Below are 6,511 nucleotides of genomic sequence, written 5' to 3' on the forward strand. Positions count from 1 at the left end.
CTTGTTATAGCCGACAATGTGGCTGAGTGGTTAGCGTGTCTGACTGCGGAGCCATTGGTCGCGGGCTCGAATTTTGCTCAGGGTATGGATGCTTCTTTCTCTCTCTCTCTCTCTCTGTGTTCTATGTCCTTTCTCCTTTGTGTGAATGTGACCCGCCCTCGTGACTGAAAGCTGTTATATAGCAATTCGGAAAAGTGCAAAATCTGGTACGAAAGACATTTCCTTATAGCATTTTTTTTTGAGAAAAATAAAATATCTGTAAATATCAAGATTTATTTTGTAATTTTAGTCTATATATAAAACTGCTTATTTTCCAACGATAAAGTAAATATTGTTGAATAATTTTAAAAATAAGTTAACACCTCACAAAACCTAGTTATAACTGAAATGGTTTTACTACCAGCCTTTCCTCTTTTCTGTCTCGCTTTCACCCCTGTCCGCCCTATAAACGGGTTTGTGGCTGCGTGACGTGGGCGACGCTGGTCCACCGCCGTGGCCTCGCCACAGGTGCCCACTGGGTAACGAGAAAAGAGCAGCAGTTCTGGCATTCCTGTGGCCAATGGGACAATCCCCAAGTGCCCGCCATTTAAAAAAAAAAACAAAAAAAAACAAAAAAAACATCTTGTTACATTTTTATTAAATTTAAAATTTTACTAAACTTATCTTATATTTTAAACTCAGATTATATATGAAACCTAAAACTATCTGAAAACAATATATATATCAAAGCAAATTTCTTTATATTTTGATGAAAAATTTCGACATTTCTTCCAGATAAAAATGTTTTCAATGAAATATTAGCCAAAATATGAGCAAGATAGAATAAATCATTTTATTCAAAATTAAAAATTTATAAAACAATTACAATTATCTTCAAATTATGGAATTGTTCACTCAAGAACAGTTTTATTTTTCGGCCTCTGAAGATAATATTTTGAATAAAATAAATCTTATCTAGACTGTCTGAGGCTATAAAACTTGTGTAAAAATTGAAATGTTTAAAATTAATCTTAAGGAAAATGTAAGGATATGCATTTGTTTCAAAATCTAAAGGAAAAAGATATCCAGATTCTTTTTTAAAATACATAATATTAAAATGGATTTATTTACATGTAGTTCAGCAATTTGAACAAAGCGGTATATTTACATTTAAAATCTTTTTCTGGCACTGGGAGCGTTAGACAATCGAGCATTAATTTACGAAGACAGTTTTTCTTCTTCACAAACACGGTTAAGTACATGAGTAATAACAATGTTGTAAAAGGAATTCAGCAACTGAAAGGTAAATCTGAAACTTGTATTACTTGCAAAGTGACAAAGCATCTTTTAAAAGGAATTATCAACGTCTAACAAATAAAGTACTGGATAAGGTGCATATGGATTTGTGGGGACCTTCTCCAACACCTTCAATGGGTGGAAGTCGATATTTTTTGTCGATAATAGATGACTTTTCCAGAAAAGTGGAAGTTTTTACTGTAGAGAAGAAAGCAGAAGTTTTTAAATGTTTCAAAACATATCTCGTAAAATCTGAAAGAGAGTTAAACTGCAAATTGAAGTCAGTCCGAACAGACAACGGAATGGAATTTTGTCACGCCGAGTTTGAAGATTATTTAAACAATCTGAGAATTCGAATAGAGCGATCTTCAACTTATTCTCCAGAATAAAACGGGATTGCTGAAAAATTCAACCGTGACGCAGTTGCAGCTGTTAGCGCATCACTTCACGATAGTGGACTAAATGATCGATTTTGGGCTGAAGCTCTATATATGTACGTTCATGTACGAAACCGAAGTGAACACAAGTTTACAAATGGATTGACACCTTTTTAAATTTGGAATGGATACAAACCATCAGTTAGACATTTAAGAATATTTGGTTCTTAGGCGTTTGTTCACGTACCCAAAGTAAAACGCAACAAGTTGAACAAGACATCAAAACTAGGAATCTTAGTTGACTACGCAACAAGAACGAAGGGTTATAAGATCTGTATTCCAGAAGAAAGAAGAGTAGTAGAAACTATTCATGCTAGCTTTGATGAAACGAAAAATGGAGTAGAGTCATTATTTGGGAAGAATAAGAAGTGTGAATACGTAAGATATAAAGACAGCTACCAAGAACAAGTGTTAGACAATGACGAAAAAACTGTTAAAAAGAAAGAAGAAATGCTACCAATAAAAATTGAAGAGTGGAAGAGAGTTGAAGCACCAAGAAAATTAAGTTCAAGAATAGATGTTTACTATTACCCACCTTCAAGCAAAGAGAGACTTCGATCAACTATCGACGTAGAACGATTTTGTGCCGAAAACGGGTTAAAGTTCCTACCTGAACTATTTTCATTCAAGTCTAAAAGTAATAAATGTTGTATTCTAGTTAATGTTGTATTCCATTAATAAATGTTGTATTCCAGTTTACTTGTGTTTTTATCATTTTCAGCGTAGTCTGCTTTGCAAGTTAAACTCATAGTTACCACGGTGCTCAGAACAAACAGGAATGGCGCCAAACATAAGTTGCCAATTTCGCCAAGGGGCACAATCAAGTATATTTTTACCGCGATAATAATGTCCCATATTGTTTCCACATATTTATGCTCCATCTGCGAGACCAGGTAATTAAATTTAGTTCCTTCCGCTGAAATTCCACTGATAGAAAATTGCGCTTCTGCCTGATAAAACCAAATCTCAGGTTTTTCGGGCCAGAACGGTGGAATTTTAACGCCAATTTTACACACTTCTTCCTTTTCTTCGGATGTTAGAGATGATGTGGTTTCCTCCATCATTTACTTTAGAAAATGCTAGGTTTTCTTTGCGAATACTTTTTATATTAGTATCAGTAGTATATCCGGGTCACCAGTTGTACGCGACAGGAATACAGGATAAATAATCAAAAGACATTTCTTAGAGCAACCATTTTTATTATTATTTTTTATCAGTTTTTTTTCTCTCGTTGCCATTCGCAACTCTCATAAAAATAAGATGAACAGACATGTGACATATATGACATTCGTGCAAGTGTGCAAAACTTAATTGGCTAACTCACGCGTGACGTCACTTATAAGTATTAAATTGATAAACAAAATTGATTAAGGAAAGATTTTATTTTGCTTGCAGATTATTTTAGAAGCCTAATGAAACAACAGTCTTAAGTTTTACGCTTATATGTGTTATATACTAGTGAATTGTAATACACTACAGTCATCTTTATTTTGATGGGACGAACACATACCATCATTAAATAAATAATTCCAAGAAACTGTAGTAATATGTTACTCAATTAAAAACTTCACTGGCTAAAAAAATATTGGTGGCATATGTTGGCGACTGCCTTTTCAAGTTATCACCCATACAAATATTAATATCCACCCATGACTAATGAGTACGAATTTCAATATCGCGATGCATTGACAATAACATATCGTGATATTTTACTAACTCTTCTTATTTCAACATTGAGTTAACATTTTTGTTTCCCAAATAAAATGTAACAATATTCACCATAATATCGTACAGAAAAATTATTGCTCTGTATATCACGTTATTGTCATATTCGATTCACTCATGTACATTATCAGTCATCAGTGACCGGTTAAGTCAGAACTTGGCGTTGTTTTACTTGTTGGCGAACTTGGTATCATAGACACAGTTTGAAAAGGTTGTAAGGGGCCTTTTACCTTTTCATATTGAATTATCGAATCATGTGAATATATCATCTTGATTTAAGATTTTAAAATAAAGATGGAAAAAAAAAGATTTTAAGATCTCATACTAAACTTCATTTTAACTAAGTATTAATTTTTATTATAAAGTTAATGGCATATTCATTTAAAGGATATCAATATAAAGTTTTAAAAATCAAACATTTGTGATTAAAAAAGATGTGAACATTTAATTATTATTAATGTTTGGTATTAAAATGCTTCATTATTTGAAATTAAAAAATATAAATGCCTTGAAAAATGTCTTTTAGACGAACGAGATAGAGCCTATTTGGGTATACTATAGCCTACGTCACAGGTTGTGTTATTCCTACTAAATTTAACCCATGAACGGCATTTTCTGCGAGCCTAACTTCAAGTCACAAATAAACAAACGAAGTGTTTGATAGTTTAAGTAGCTGCTCACCAGATTTTATTGCATTATAAAGAAAAGTAATTGATATTCGATTTTTGATTAATAATTGATTTATGTGGATAGTGGCATTTATGTGGATAGTGGCATAGAATTTAGCATTGCGTCATGGTAAATGTTATTCCTACTAACTGTTTTTTTTATATTATACTTATTTATGTTCAACATTTACGGTAAAAATATTTCTTCAATTTTATGTAACTTATGTTAACCTGCATATTTGTTTCTAGCACGTTTTGTTTCTGCATTTAAATTAGGAGTTTAGCGAGCTTTAATTTATTAAATTATTTCTAGTGGTTTCATCTGCTTCTATTTTTTAATATTTTGTAAAAATGCTTCAATTAGAGAGAATACTTTAATCTATAATAATGGTTTTCATTAATGAAATTTTGTGTTTTAGATACTGAGTATGAACCTTATACCACCGGAAAGAGTTAATTCGATGCCTGCAAGTGATGCAGTAGTGTGTATATCGATCCTGATTGGCTGATGAAACATGGCATTTGTTTATATTAGAAACTGTTATTTCCAATCCACTTGGAGTAAGCCTAGCGCGTCATATAAGTGACACTGTATTGCCACAATAGCCATTACATATAATTCCTAGCTTTTAAAATCTCTTTAATTTCTTGAACTTATATTTTTTAATCATTCTTAATCAAACTTTAATTATATTAAATCAATTGTTATTTTATTTTTATTACACTTTATAAAATAAGAAATATAAAAAATTTTATTCTTTTCTTAACGATCAATGTATCTGCTAACTTTTTATACTGCCGCGACTAAAGCGAAAACGAATATCTATCTATAACTCTTTATTTCTTCCCGCAAAAATGTTCGCTTTCGCCAAATTATTTTCAAATTTAATATTGATTATGGGGGTTGGCTTTATTTTGGGATATGTTATCTTTCAATAAATCGTCAACCATGGATCTCTTCCCATTCTCCTAACTGGTTCGTTGGGAACAATCAATTCACTTTCAATTTCTAATTATTGACGATGGACTGGAGGGCCTTTTGGGCCTCTCAGTTCCCAACAATTATAAGAGAAGTAAGTCCCTATAAGGGGCTTACTTCTCTTCTTTATTTTTGAATGTGGCTGTATTCAACTTAATATTTACTAAATAATTTAATTTTTCCGAAAACGATTTTATTCATTTCTCTGAGATCTCACTTACACTGCAAGAAGAAGAAAATCACTGATACCCACACATCGTTTGTAGATATAATGGTGTGTTAATGTTCAGCCATATCATAAAGTTCCTCCATATCAGAGTGAATACAAAGCCGTATCGTACATCTCATTTGTTGAAATATAATTCTTTCTCGTCTAAGATCTTTTACTTAACTTAGATTTATTATTTATGTGTTTTATTGTAATCGTGATTTTGTTTTGTGTATTTTTTTTTACATTTCAATTACCGTTTATTTTAAATAATTACTTTTTTAGAAACACATTTTAGAAGAATAATTATAAAACATATGGTATTTGATAACTAAAAAAAATAAGTTTTTTTTGACCTAGTCAAGGCGTTCTACAACTAAGTCTTTTTTTATGAAATAAAGCTATAAGCTACAAATATCACTGATGTTATCTTTAAAATATATAATAGATATAAAAAAATTAAATATATAATATATTAAAAAAATTAAAATATATAATATATAAAAAAATTAAAATATATAAATTCATTGTATAATCTGAATTTGAATATAAAATAATGGCTAGAGCTTAACCAATTGGAAAATTCCAATTCGTTTTTTGCTGATTATGCTCGAAATGTGTGTCGTAGAATATTCTAATGCCGACAGTGACCTTTCTCGTACTTTGAACTATCTGTCTGCAAAATTTTATAGCTTTCGGTGGGATGGTTTAAGAATCAATAAAGGACACACGCACAAATACATTCATTAAAATATAAATTTATTTGCGTGCGAGCTATAATCTAGAATTTGTATCATTTTATTATAAAACGAAAACGATATGAATTTCAACAAGCGACTAGGGACAGAACGATTCCATAATACAAACGGACTTAGAAAATTTAGAAAGGGGAAAATGAGCTCGATATCGGGAAAACGTTGCTGGTGAGAGCATTAGATTAGCAAAATATCGCCTTATTTTAGCGCCATCATTGGAAGTCAAATTTTGGCCGGATTTTCTGAAACAAAAAGAAAAAACTTAGGTTCATCAAAAAAGAAAGAATTGATTATTAGGCTTTACGGAGAAGACAGTCAGAATTGATTTTTTATTTATCTTCAAAGAACGTTTTTGATGCAGAGAGGTACGTACCTCAGTACAGTTGACAAATATCGGTCGCTGTTCCAGCAATTCTGTACATGTTGGAGGAGCGTGAGGAGGGGGGGGGATCGTGAAAAGAATT

This window comes from Parasteatoda tepidariorum, chromosome 6 (genome assembly GCF_043381705.1).
Source record: "Parasteatoda tepidariorum isolate YZ-2023 chromosome 6, CAS_Ptep_4.0, whole genome shotgun sequence".
NCBI lineage: Eukaryota > Metazoa > Arthropoda > Arachnida > Araneae > Theridiidae > Parasteatoda > Parasteatoda tepidariorum.